This window comes from Coenobita brevimanus, chromosome 77 (genome assembly GCF_032717465.1).
Source record: "Coenobita brevimanus isolate Jiangsu-jjx chromosome 77, ASM3271746v2, whole genome shotgun sequence".
NCBI classification, from domain to species: domain Eukaryota; kingdom Metazoa; phylum Arthropoda; class Malacostraca; order Decapoda; family Coenobitidae; genus Coenobita; species Coenobita brevimanus.
In genome coordinates this window covers 11,790,312-11,805,615 of record NC_137030.1, presented here as the reverse complement: position 1 = coordinate 11,805,615, position 15,304 = coordinate 11,790,312, and positions in this window count along the sequence as shown.

Sequence of the window (15,304 nt, the reverse complement as noted above, 5' to 3'; positions counted from 1 at the left end):
GGTTTCGTGATAAGGCAACCGCCGCTAAATTTACCTTAACTTTTATATAGTGAATGTTTACATTGTAATTCTGGATTTTACATTTCCATCGTGCTCTCCTCCTAGAGAGGAGTTTTTCTTGGAACATGCCCACGAGAAGCTTGTGTTCTGTGTATAGGTGAATTTCGTATCCGTACACGAGGTCACGAAATTTCTGTACAGCAAATATTACTGCTAGGGTTTCTAAGACTGTTGTACAGAAATTTTTCTCTGCTCCTTTTATTTGTCTACTGGCAAAAGCAATGGGCTGGTATTTTCCTCGTTTATCTTCTTGCATCAGTACAGCACCTAAACATTTGAGGGAGGCATCTGTGCGAATTATGAATGGTTTTGTGAGGTTAGGGTAGGCCAAGCAAGGGGCACATGTAAATTTATCTTTTAATTCATGAAATGCAAATTTTTGCTCCTCTTCCCACTGGAATACAGCATCCTTATTTAGTAGAATGAATAGCGGTTGTGCTATATGAGAGAATTGGTTAATAAAGGTGCGGTAATGTCCCGCTAGCCCCCCCAAAATTGTCTTACTTCGTCTATGTTAGTTGGTTCTAAGAAATTCCTTACCGACTGTATTTTGTCCTCAGACATGTGAATACCTTGGGCATCTAGTCTGTGGCCTAAAAATTTTATTTCCTTAAAGCAAAATTAGCATTTAGATAGCTTAATTTTTAAGCCAGCATCAGCAAGCTTTTGTAGGAGCTGGTCTAGTTTCTATAGATGTTCGTCTATACTTGGAGTAGCTATAATAATGTCATCTAGATAGACAAAAATTCCTTTTCCCAGAATTCCAGACAATACGTAATTCATCAGTCTCTGGAAAGTGCCTGGTGCTGATAGGTATTCGTTTGTATTGGTAGTGCCCTGTATTCGTGGAGAAAGCAGTGTATTTGCGTGATTCTTGCTCGAGGCAAATTTGGTAATATCCATTGAGCAAATCGATTGTGGAAAATACATTATTGTCTGGCTCAATATTTTGTAAGACCTCACTTAACAATGATATATGAAACCGGACAGGGATTGTGTGTTAATTTACGGTAATCTACTACCGGACGTATTTCTCCGTTTCATTTGGGCACGAAAAATAATGGGTCTTTTCACGGGGAGGCAGATGGTTCAAAAATACCTAGTTTTAGCATTTCCTCAACATACTGATTTGCCAGGGTGCGTTGAGAATATGCGACCCTATAAGCCGGTAAATATACTGGATGTATGTCCGGATGTACGTTAATCTTGTGTGTAATCAGGTTAGTACACCCTAATTGTTCTCCAGGTAATGCTACCGTTTGTCTGTGTCTCTCTAAGAGATCTAAGAGATCGTAAGATCTAAGGGATCGTTTTCTACGTTGACCTGACCTGAGTGAATAAAATTCTCCTTAATGTATTCTCTGTCTGACGAGTTTACTCTGCTCGATGCCCTTCTACTGTCACTTAGCGTATAGGAGCTGGGCAAATTTCTAACCTACAAATACAGGTTCCTTTCTTAATCTTCACACCTCCATTCATGGTGTTAGGTAAAATGACATTCGTTTCACCCTTATCATTCATTCAGCACAGGGCTCTCTCTATCAAAAGGCCATTTATTCTAACCGTCTCTTCTAATGCAATGACATTGTCATGGGGGGATGTGAATTTATGAATATAATATGCTTTGATATTGCTCGAAAGTAGAGACAACGAATTGACTTGTGAAAATCAAGTAGTTTCACTTTATGCTGACTTACTTCGCTGATTCTCTAAGGACGAGAATTTATGAACTTTCTCAACAGTACACAGCAGAGACTAATTACTCACGAGTGCTGTTTGTTAGTACTGTTAGCCTCTTGAGAAAGTGACTCCACCCCTGAGAGTCAATAACTAATGCTAATAATAGACAGGTTCTTGCCGGTGCTTAACTCTTGGCTGCCACAACGGATTTAAGTTTGATACAAAAGAAGTGGTCTAAGTACTAGTTATGAATAATGTAAAGAGTTTGTGCAAACTAGGAGCGGCAACTAAAATAAGCTTAATGTGGAGAAATAAAACACAATTCTAATTACATTAAGCTTAAAGAATAGAACTGTAAATTTATTGATTACAATAAAATAAATTTACGTTATATGAGTCTCAAAATGAATTCAAAAGGGGAATTCACGTTCACTGGGGGACTCATGAATTCAAATAACAAAGAGAATACACTCACTCCCTCATTCAAAAGCTAATCACACTTAAGCCTAGAAAAACGAATGGAAATACTGGTCAGTGGAGACAATGGAGCTGATGAAAGACTGGGCATCTGCGTGTTGAAACACGAAGCACTACTATTTGCTGCAAGCTCACTTCAATCACCGTCTAGGTGGAGATACAGAAAATCGCTGTACAACAGAGACGCTGGTCTCTACGCGAGGCACAAACAATCCTATCCTCGAGGCAGTCCACAACTGACTAAGTTAAAACGGGGAAGAGAGGTAAGAGCTGGCCATGTTTGCCGGAAGTAGGCGTGGTCTAACTTCAACGGTCAACGGAGAGAGGGCAAACGATATACACACGCAATAAATCATTCAGTGAAAGCACTAATGTCGTGCATAAGAATGGTCACTTATGAAACAATGACAAATATTCTGAAAACCATCCCGATCAAAGTGAATACGAGGACGATTGAACTGAGTGATGCCCAGTGGGAATTCCAGTAGAATTCGTGGTTTTCTCACCAGAGTACAATGTCACGAATTTTGTATAAATACACTCACGCAAATTCGTGACATTACGCCCCATCAAAATCAAATTTTTCTTCACAAAAATTTTACGATACACATACGTATAAATCCTAACTCAGTCACACAAGATTCACACTGTGGTGTTTGTACTATCCTGCTACAAGAGAAAGTCATAGTTGCCAATGAGCAAAAGAACCTCGTATTTACATTAACAGAAGCAAGCTTGAGGAAAAAACTCCGTGACAACGGTGAACAATCCTGTACTCAGGTCAAACTGAGCGAAACCGCTTCATTTACATTAACAACTAATTTTTATGTAGCGTGGTGTATGTAATACACAGTGTAGGTGTGACAGTTATAATGTAATTGTACCTCTGTGTAAAATGATATAATACATATTAATAGTAAATGGAGACGACAAGGCAGAAGAGAAGAGGCAGCAGCATGTGGCAGAGACGATCAGCGGATCCGCACGGCAAAACTGTTACACCCACCAGCTGTACCTGCGAAATCAATCAAGGCAAAGCATCAAAAGTGTCAATGCGACAAACTTTTTTTTTTTTTATTACAATTTCTCTCTCTGCCTAGTAGTCAGTATATATGCTACAAAAAGTACACTATTATTTTCTTAATGGACACATTATTAACCAGTCCTTGGATTGCTCAAATCTCTCAGAACGGGCAGTTTACTGTTAAGCCTAACTCTACACTTATGATTAATATCGGCAAGCTGAGAATCCCTACGCAGTCTCGGGCAGGTCACGTTTTAATACCTGACGTGAGTGTGAACACTCATGTGGACAGTGTGCATTCTCCAGGAATCCTCAGAGAGGCCCACAGCTCAAGACACTACAAGGTAATTCAAACACAGCCTTGGATTACCCCTACGGGGTCTCAAACTTTCCCCTTAACCTACGGTAGCTATGTACTGTATGTGCAAACTCTAGACATAATGTGTCTTGTGTGACCTACGAGCAAGATACTGGGAGCCAAGCCAGTCCTTGGATTACTCAAATCTCTCAGGACCCCTGTCTTGTTGACCCCAGTGTACAACGGTTGCCCGTTAGTCGTCAGTTAGCAGGTGAGACATCAGGTCTGCGCCTACATTGTCACTTCCCTTGATGTATCTCACATCAAAGTTAAACTGCTGCAAATACAGTGTCCAGCTTGTCAATCTTGCATTAGCCATCTTAGTCGTGCTAAGACTAGTGAGTGGCATATGATCAGTTTCCAGAGTGAATGGTGCTCCATACAAATAATAGTAATATTTCTTAACACCATCAACCACGGCCAAGAGTTCCTTCTCAACAGTACTGTAATTCCTCTCGGCGGGTTTTAGCTTATGGCTGTGGTATGCCGCTGGGAAAATTCCACCTTCCGATTCTTGCGTTAGTTCGGCACCTCCTCCATCTTGTGAAGCATCGGTGCTCAATACAAAAGGTTTGTTGGAATCAGGCAACTGCAAGATAGGCTCCTTACACAGCATTTTCTTGAGGGTGGCAAAAGATCTCTCTTGCACTTCTTCCCATTCAGTAGTGTTTGGAACATGTTTCTGATGCACCTCATACAACGGTTGGGCAATGAGAACAAAGTTGAGGATAAAACTCCTATAATACCTCACTAGGCCAAGGAATGCCCTAACCTGTTTCTTGGTCACGGGTCTCGGGGCTTCCCTAACCTTTCTGATCTTGTCACCCTGACACCTGCAGCGATTGTTGCCAAAAATATGTCCGACGAACGCCACCTCACTGTGTGCAATTTTACACTTGCTAGGCTTCACAGTCACTTTGAAACTCTGGAGTCTACTGAGGATAATTTCCAAGAGTCTGAGGTGCTCCTCCAACATGGCAGAATGAACGAGGACATCGTCAACGAACATTTCTACTCCTACAATAGCATGGAGCACTTGTCTCATGGGATGACTGAATACCACTAGGGAATTGGTAAGTCCAAATGGGAGGACCTTATACCGATACAATCCCCTGGGAGTAGCAAAGGCAGTGAACTGATGGCTGTCGAGGTGAAGGGGAATCTGAAAGAATCCCTTCACCAAATCGAGCTTCGTGAAATATCCTGACCCTGCCAGCTTGGAGAAGATGGCAATATGGTCACCCAGTGGCTCAGCATCCACTTTGGTGATTGCATTTAGCCTCCTATAGTCGCCACAAATCCTGACTCCACCATCCTTCTTGCGAACTGCTACCATTGGACTACAGCAAGGAGATGAGGACTTTTCAATAATACCTGCAGTCTCCATGTTGGCAATTTCCATGTCTACTTCGTCCTGTAGTCGCATGGGAATCGGATATGGCTTAACCTTTATGGGAATATTGCTGGTCAACTCACTCTTGTGTCACTCAAAGTTTGCCAGTCTAGGTTGGTCAGAGAAGACCTCAGCATACCGACAGAGCAGTGACCTTATGGCATTCTGGTCACCTAATGCTAAGTCAGTGTTAAGTAAGACATCTCCAACAGTCTCCTCCTGACGGGTCTGACCGGTTTAGGGCTCGTCATCATGGTCATCAGCTGGGATCACCACAGCTGCCCCGGTTTCTTCCAGTGGCTGGTCACTGTCATTGTCAGGACTCCATATTATAAATAAAATTCATTATAGAAAACATGATAGATAGATAGATAGATAGACAGACAGAGCACCAGGCAAGCCTGGGAACGGGAGATGAGTTTGCAACCTTAAGGGAAGAAATGTTGACAATACACCGGAAGCAGCAAGTCAGGGGATGAGATAGGTAGCATGTCAGCGATATAGGCACACGACAGCGCCTCGTGACCATACACACACATACACACATACTCACACACAGGCTTCTAGAACATTTCAGCAACAGTGTAACACACGTGACACAACCCCTGCTACACCAGAATTTAGGAAGCAGAGCTCAGAAGGAGACAGGCCATAGAACCGACAGGTAGTAGGGAGAAGGAGCCTAGCAACATGGGCGAGAGGGTGGAAGAGAGAGAGAGAGAGAGAGAGACAGGGAGGTTAGCTTGCGGGACTCTATACTTCACTCGTGTGTGAGAGACTTTGTTAACATTTCCAAGACAAATAAAAATGGTCCCATACTCATCCTTACCTCTCCTGTCATTGCATGACAATGGGAACCAAGATTATCTACTCATGGGCCAGTCTCATCTGGGTTTGACTCATGATAAGCCTTCAACATGTTAACGTGGAACCTTTTACAAAGATTCCCTATCTGAATTATGTAGATGAGGTCTGAAATGCGCTCTACTACATCATGTGGACCCCTCCACTGTGCCAACAACTTGTTAGGGGCAGTGGGGATTAACACCAAGCATTTATCACCTAGACTGAACTTACGAATCTTTGCCTTCTCATCATAATAAGTTTTCTGAACTTCGCACGCCTTGATCAATTCTTCCTTAGCTAACTCGCACGTCGACTGGAGGTGGTCAGCTAAATCAAGGACTTTGCTGGAACAACAAACTGCAGTCGAACCTCGCCCTTTGGGTGTTTGTGACTCACGGTACAGCCGTCCTTGCATACGAAGGAACCTGGCTTGACCTCCCCGTGAATACTTAATCACATTACCCTCCAGCTTCTTAAGCACTGAGGCAAGTGTTGGGTCAGACTGTTCTTCTTGGACAACATCTTGACTATGAATCAAGTCTTGCAGCGTTGCGACGGTCAACGGGGTGACACGTTTCAGAGCCTTGGCCATGGCTTGTGTTACTGCAACAGCCGAAATCTGAATAGCAACATCAACAGTGCAACTATTTTTGACGCCTGGTATGTTACCAATAATAAGGTCAAAGATTCTGGCATGACAACAGCAGATGTCAAGCCAGTGTAGAAAGGAGATGCCACCTGGATACGTGCCTCAGGGAACAATCTCACTGATCCATCAATAAGACTTAATTGGATCTGCTTACCTGAGTACTCATTGGGCTGAACTAAAGTCTGCTTGACAGAGGAACCTGAGGAACCATTATCTCTCAGAACATTTACGGAAACACCTCCCACAAACCCTGCCTGAACAAGAAAGGCAGTGTTGCTGGTGGAAGGGTCTGAGGAGGTAGCAGCCAGTTATTAATGAGACTGCAGAATGAACGATGCAGCAAATGTGGCGCCCTGAGATCTAGATGCCTGAGCGGTCTTGCTCACAATCTGAGAAGTTGAAGCATTGACCACCTGTGACGGAGAGTTCAGTGTCGCTGGGAGACTATTGAACTGTGGAGAAGTACCTGTATTGGTGGGTACGGCACCACTGTGCGCTTGTTGTGGAATGAAGGCTGCGTTCGCATCCTGCCTCTGATACACTAAAGTCGATTGTCCTGATTGAGGGTTACGTGGTTTGTCCTTGCTCTGCTGTTGCTTGAAATACTGCTGCTGGTTAGGGTTCTGCTTGTCGTACCACTTCCACTTAGGTTCTGGGTATTTTGCCCCTGATCCTTCTTTCTGCAGTTTGTTGGGACCTTGGTCATTATTCTGAGAATGGCCTTGATGCTGGGATTCAGTCTGAGATGGTTTCCCAGATTTATCAGCTTTCCTGTTCCAGGTGTGTTGCTTACGAGTTTGATACCCATACGCAGTGAAGAATGCATCAGCCTTCTCCACCATTTGACTGGCATCCCTTACCTGCAGAACTTAAGCTGAGCCATAAGCTCAGCAGGCCACAACTTTTCTAGTTGCGTGTGAAGCATAAGGTCGATTATCCCCTCTCGCATGCAAGGGGTCTCATCTTTCTCCATCCACTCATCTAAGTAAGCAGTAAGCCGATCAAGGAATGAACAGCAGTCTCCTTTTCTTGTAGACGTGCCCTGGACTCCTGGCGTCATCAACTGTGAGACCGTACACTTTGATGAGCGCGGCCTTCATCATCTCATACGTGAGACTGTCTCCACTAATTCTGTGGCGAATATCGAGGGCAGGGCCCTCAAACAAGCTAAGAAACTGGAGCTGCTTAGCTGCCTCATCCAGCTTGTACAGCTGTGCCATGTCTTCGAAACGAGTTATGAATGGCTCCATTTGCTCGCCTTCCTTGTATGAAGGAAATTTGAGGCGTGGAGTTGCCAGAACACGTGCAGGAAGAGCACTCGTGGAGCTCAGGTCGGCTGCACCAGATGTGCCTGAACCCGAGGAGTCTTGTTTGAGCTTCAGCATCTCAAGTTCATGTTTCTCATGTGTCTCGCGCTCGGCACGATCGTGTTCTTATTCTCTCTCACGTTGTTCTCACTCGTATTCGCGCTCTCTCTCGCATTGTTTGGATTATTTTCGCTTGTGTTCACATTGTTCTCGCTCGTGTTCGCGCTCTCTCTCACTTTCCTCGCACTGTTCTCACTCATGTTCGCGTTGAATTCTACTCTCTTCATGGGCATCACTCTCACGCTGCTGTTCATAACGAAATCGTGAGAGCACATTTTCTTTAATTTCTTGGGGATTGGTAAGCCCCATATCTTTGGCTTCCTCTATGTATATATTAGTAGCCATGATGCTAACTCATTTAAGGCTGAGTAGACTAAAGACTGAGTACTGACTACTGTTTCGCAGAGAAATGGTAATAATCAAAAGTAAAAAATATAAGCACAGGCTGGTGGTGACCAGTCTTATCTAGTTAAACTGATAAAGAAAGAAAATATAAAAAAAAATGCAACTGACTAGGAAGACTATCCTGGAATGAGGTAGCCTGATGTCACGAGGGGATGTGAATTCATGAATAAAATATGCTTTGATATTGCTCGAAAGTAGAGACAAGGAATTGACATTGACTTGTGAAAAATCATGAAAGTTTCACTTTATCCTGGCTTACTTTGTCGATTCTCTAAGGACGAGAATTTATAAACTTTCTCAACAGTACACAGTAGAGACTAATTACTCACGAGTGCTGTTTGTTAGTACTGTTAGCCTCTTGAGAAAGTGACTCCTTCCCTGACAATCAATAACTAACGCGAATAATACTGGACAGGTTCATGTCGGTGCTTAACTCTTGGCTGCCACAGCAGATTTAAGTTTGATACAATAGAACTGGCCTAAGTACTAGTTATGAATAACGTAAAGAGTTTGTGCAAACTAGGAGCGGCAACTAAATAAGCATAATGTGGAGAAATAAAACACGATTCTAATTACATTAAGCTCAAAGAAAATAACTGTAAAATAACTTATTGATTGCAATAAAATAAATTTACTTTTTATGAGTCTCAAAATGAATTCAAAAGGGTTATTCATGGTCACTGGGGGACTCATGAATTCAAATAACAAAGAGAATACGATCACTCACTCATTCAAAAGCTAATCAGACTTACGCCTAGAAAAGCAAACGGAAATACTGGTCAGTGGAGGGAATGGAGCTGATGAAAGACTGGGCGTCTGTGTGTTGAAACACCAAATGCTGCTATTTGCTGCAAGCTCACTTCACCAATCACCGTCTAGGTGGAGAATCAGAAAATCGCTGTACAACGGAGACGCTGGTCTACGCAGGGCACAAACGATCCTATCCTCGAGGCGGTCCACAACTGACTAAGTTCAAATGGGGTAGAGAGGTAAGAGCTGGCCGTGTTTGCCGGAAGTAGGCGAGGCCTAACTTCAACGGTCAACGGAGAGAGGGCGAACGATATATACACGCAATAAATCACTCAGTGAAAGCACTAACGTCGTGGATAAGAATGGTCACTTATGAAACAGTGACAAATGTTCTGAGAACCATCCTGATCGAAGTGAATACGAGGACGGTTGAACTGAGTGATGCCCAGTGGGAATTACACTAGAGTTCATGGTTTTCGCACCAGAGTACAATGTCACGAATTTGTATAAATACACTTGCGCGAATTCGTGACAGACATTACAATTTCTCAATTTACTCTTAATCGTAACTTGCATGAATGATTTTGGTGGTTAATTTATATCATAATTAATGCTGGTTGGTTAAGTGGGTGAGTCACGGTTGCACTGTGAGTGTGTGGGGAGTGGGTGTTGGCCTGTGATAGCTGATCTACGTGCTCATTTTCTTTGAGAAGTTGTACGTCGGACTCCCTCATTTTGGTTTTGTGTGGAATCGTTCTTGTGACGCTAGTTTTCCTATAATTGCTGGTTGTATTATCAGGAGATGAAATTTCCTCAATGAATTCGCTGACATAATGAATTCCATTGAAACGCGGCATGAATATTATATTTTGTGTTCTCATTAAGTCCAAACATCATATCTCCTTTAATTGATAATTTTTCTACTCTCTGTGGAATTCATGTTTTACTCAATCATACCTATAACTGGTATTTCTTTACCTTCCACTGTGTATAAATTTAAGTCTGAGTTTTCCAAAATCGTCACTTTTCTTCTATTTCTAAAAATTCATGCTAACTCATCTTGCGTTATTCAATTCACTGGTGAGCCAGAATCCAGAAATAACGAAATCTCTTCCTCCTCACATAAAGCAGAAACCAAAATGCATTCATTTCCAAAGAGACTTCCTATGTTGATTAATTGTTTATTTGTATGTTTTATTTGTTGTCGTCTTTTGCGTTGGTACGATCTTCTTCCGACCTATAGATGGATAACAATTTTTCTATCATTTTACAATTTGATGTCTAGTGACCGGAGGACCTATGATGTCTGCAAAATGCCTCGAAACCTTTTGCGTTTTGCTGTCTTCTTTCGTTGTAATATAACACTCCGATTTTGTGTGACCAGGCTTTGCTCCATTGTAACAGAGAGTGTTACTTGAGTTTGACCTATGAGGTGATCTTCTATTTGCTTGTCTTTGTGCCGATCGATGTCTACTGGGACTTCAGCCAGGCTTTTGTACCGCTCTGTTACCTGGTGTGCGGGAACGAGTCCTTGAGCTAACCTGACTGTGTACTTGTTTTTGAATTGGTCGAGATTGTCTCTGGACTTTGCCAGGACTTGACTTATTTATCCCTGCTACAATTTCTGGCACTTTGATCCTTGTCCTGTTCCCTGTGATGTGTCAGTCACACCAGCTTTACCTCATAAATGAAATCAGGTAAACTCATCCCTGGATTATGTGGGATAGTTTTTGACATTTTTAATATCCTGTTAGGAAATTGGCAAAGAGCTGATTTGTAGCCAATGATGTCAACGACATGCACTGGTGATATGTTACCAACGTCTGTGACCCAGTCAGAGTTTTCTAGGCTAGATAAAGGGTCTTCTTAATGGTGGAAATATCTGCTGTAATCTCCCCTAGATCTGAGCCTGAGTGTGTTGGCCTAAGTAGGTCTACAATTTTGTGTAATTCTGCTACAATACCACCAAAAAAATTCTTGCCTCTCGAGAATTTTCTAAGGAATTCTGTCTTAGACTGCTCAAATGTTGGAGCTCTCAACAGCTTGTCTGACCGTAGCAGATTGCCCGCAGGGCATCATTATTGGTTTATTCTAGCTGAAAACACAGTTATTTTTCCTTTCTTATCTGCAATGTCTCTCCTAATGAAATACCGCTGACACTGTTCAATAAGTGTGTTTATGTCGATATTGTCTTTTTCCGTACAAGAGAATTTTGGTAGTTCATTATCTTCATGACAAGTATACACTGCAAATGGAGTATTTCTGGGATTTTGCGGAGAACGTTCTGCACTAGTACTTGCTTCATCTACATTAGCCATCTTTACCGTGTTTTTCTTGCAATCGTCATTTACAGGCAATTTATATGTTTTCTCTCATCTTTATACTCTATGGTCTAAGTTATAGTAAACTGGAAGTAAATTTTTATAATGTTCACTATCCACATCTGAAATTTCTGACCAAGTGTCATCGTCATTTACTTCAGTGTAAATTGCATCTGTTTGCTGTTCTTTATCTGGTGTGTGTTTTGTTTCCTGAGTTTGGTTTTCCGCTCGTTCTTGTGTGTCTGATGGTGTGTCAGAAGTTATATTTTGTTGATCGTTTTCTGGTGTTTGTGTCAGGGTATTTGTCACTGTTAAATGTTGATCCTTTGGGCACTACTTGTGGAACTTTAGCCTACTTAGTATAATGGGATTACACAATGAATCATATTTTACTTTTCTCTTGATTGCTTGTAAAATTAAAATTATAAAACACTTATGTAAGTGTAAATTGTATAATTGTCTCTCAGTGTGTGGTTTGTATTTATGATTATTTATATATATATATATATATATATATATATATATATATATATATATATATATATATATATATATATATATATATATAATTGCTAGGTTCATTAGCTAAGTGATAGTATTTTATGGATTGTTATGTAAGTGGTGAAGTGTTAACTAATACAACCTTGGTTAGAATATATTAACCCACTAGAACAGCAGTGGAGATACAGTCGTGGTGTTTGTTGAGTGTTGATTACATCTGGGGGTCACGACGCTCGCTCTCCTCTTCCTGGTGGTGGTCAGATGTCACACACGTCACTTGGCAGAGTTTAGTTGAGGTAGGTCAGGTCCTGGTATGACAGCATCAGCACTCGGTGTCGTTGCTAGTGTAGGCAGACAGGCTGGCAGGCAGGCAGGTGTAGGATGGCAGGCTGGTGTTGTCAGGCACTCAGACTGATTGACGGGTTATGACGACTTTAGCAAATGATGACAATGCTGACCTGATTGCCTCACTGTGGTAGTGGTGGTGGGGAATTAGATGGTGGGGGTCGTGGTGGAGGGTGGTGGAGGTTCAAGGAGGGAGAAAATGTTACATCACCAGTTTGGGTCAACACACAGATGCACTTCCTCCATTCACACTTTCTTTGTTCACTTGTAGTGTTTGATTTTCCTTACTCGTTGAGTTTAACTTGTAGGCTTGTAGAGGTGTTGATCGACGTAGTTTATCTTTGATATTGTTTCTCATAATCGTGATGTTGTGGTTTAGGAGCGATTAGGGACGAAGTTTTGCTGTGTTGATGCGACGCCAGCTCTCGCTGTCTGCTTTGCTTGTTTGTCTTTTGTTTGATTGCGTGAAGTCGCCAAATAGAGTGTAGTCGTAGATCGCTGTGATTGAGACGCTAACCGGCTTCGTTTACAGCTCGCCACAACTCTCAGTGAAAGTAGTGAGGTAGATATCATAGTTTACCGTTGTAGCGATTGTGTAAACTCGTAAGGCATAGTTTGTCGTAGTTTACTCATAAGGCGTAGCTTGATTGTGGTTCTTTTTCGCCACTCGTCACGTCTCGAGTGGCGTAGTTTATGGCAGTTGGTTCATTATTACCGCTGTTCACCAATCTCGATAGCGTGGTCTAAAGCACTTGTAGGGAGATAGGGCAATTGATTATGGATTGTTAAGCTCAGCCAGGATAAAATAGTGAGACATAGTGTCAACGAGGTGAGTTACAGCACTCTTGGGTTACTAAGTTTATTGAACACAGTTATAAAAAAGTGAGTTACAATTTAGCAGAGCGTGACCCTAACGTCAGACCTTCTCTCTAGCCCTTCTCTCCCCTTTCTGTGATCTGAAGGGAATCTCTCCGTCATTATATACAGCGTGGGGAGGATGTGTATGGTAAAATTCCTATCACGTGGACTAACTGGCTAGGGCTGGTTACTCCACGTGTTTGAATACGTCATGACATTCTTGTTCGTCTGGACTATGAGGAAGTTTGAGATACATCATATGGCTAAGGATTCTTGATGGTCTGGGACAACAAAGGTTGTGGATATACATAATGTGGATTGACAGTCCTGGTTCGTCTAGGTAAGAGGATGTTCTGTAACTTTTCCTAGAGAACTCAGACGTAACTAACTGTTTCACATATTGTTACCCTAGCTATATTGTTTGATACAGTACTGTGTTATATTATGCCTACAGATTAAACATACTTATATTAATTTCTTCCAGGGGCTTCATTGTTTCACTGATTAATTGCATAGTTTCAAACTTAGGTGATGTCAATACTTGTGCTCATGTTTAAATCCATCTCAGGTGGTGGTTGGAAGTATTTGTGTGTGTGACTGAGGATGGCATAGTGACTGTTTGTAGCTAAGGTGGACAAAGATGGTGGAAGTACAGCACAATTAGTCAGGTGCTATGTATAATCCTGATGCTGAAGTATGAGATGGTGGTAAATCTGGACAAATTGTGAAAACTGATGTGTTAAGAGTGAAGTAGAAGAACTGTGAATGCCCGATGCATTGATGATGTGTAAGTATATCTGGGGCAAATGTGAAGTTGCAGTGCTGATGAATGTCATGATTTCCTATGATAGCCATTTCACAAGGGACTGTTCCAGTAGTCTGAAACGTGAAAATGTACGCAGGACAAAGGTGAACAGCATGTAAGGATCTACGACACTTTCGTTCAATCGTTGATTCACTAGCAAAAGTGACAGTATCCTGTCTCTTGGAGACCATGATGTGTTCCCTATCAGTGTAGATGTTGATGATGACCAAGGTGTCATTATTCTTAGAAGGAAAAGGGTATATTTTATAGACTGTGAACAGATTTTCTGTTATGAATGGTACATGAACTATTACTGATGTTGGTATTAGAGTCGCCCCTAAGTATGGATAATATAGCATGAGATTTCTGCCCCAGAATAAAGGCTTCAAACCATGTTTATGCATGCCTTGACTGATTATCTGACGCAGATCGTGAACTGGAAGTAGGTTAATGGTGATCTTGCCATTACCAGCATTTGTAATACCTTTCATGAATGCTTGATAACGAACTCTAGTGCTGTCTAACTGGAGTATTATTATGTCAGTATGTTCCATGACTGCTGAGAAGTGTTGAAAAAGTGTCATGTTTCCCTCCATTGCATTTATTTTGTCCACACTCTGGTGAGTTACACTTTCTGCCTTTCTGAGATTTTTCATAATCGTCATCATTGCTGTGTTTTGACCGTCAACTATCTTCTGTTCATATGTTAATACATGAGGTATCTAATTAAATTAGTTTTTCATAAAGATCTTCCTCTGTAGCGAATCCAAAAATATTCCGTAGAATTGCACGACCCAGGTCGAACAACCCGCGCCTCTCACGTGTACGTGTGATGTTGTTCGTGTCTATAAAAGCCTCCTTTCCACGAGGTTGGACATCTTAGATCACGATGAGCATGGTTGCTTTCGGATGTTCATGTTTCCATTTCGCTTAATTCATAATTTCAGCCACTTCCTTTGTGTTATGAGCTTCTGAAACAGAAATTCTTAACATAACTTCCAGCGTCCTCAGCGGATTGGCAATGTTCTCCAATAATACCAGTAACTCATAAAAGATGTCCAAACTAATTTCATTACTCACGATTGCTGTCGAGGCCTTTGGAGCTATGAGACATCCATGCTTTACTATATGTTGAGGGTCTAAGTGAGCTGATCCTCTTGCTATATAGATGAGAATCCATGGTATAAGTCCCCTCATCGTTACCTACCGAAAATAAAAATCTATTACTTACCTAATCCAGTCATGCTCTAGCCAGTGACAGTGATGATGACCATTACAACTGGCTCGTGGAGAACAATAACTTTGCTCGGTGTTTCAATTATAGTTTAACTCGATACCTAACTCCTGTAAAAGCTGTATTGTGGCATTTGTAGGAACAGTTGCACCTATTTTTGTGTCTTTGTTATGTGATCTTAATTTATTTTTGTATGTGTTTTGAGAAGAAAGATATTTATAAGTATACATG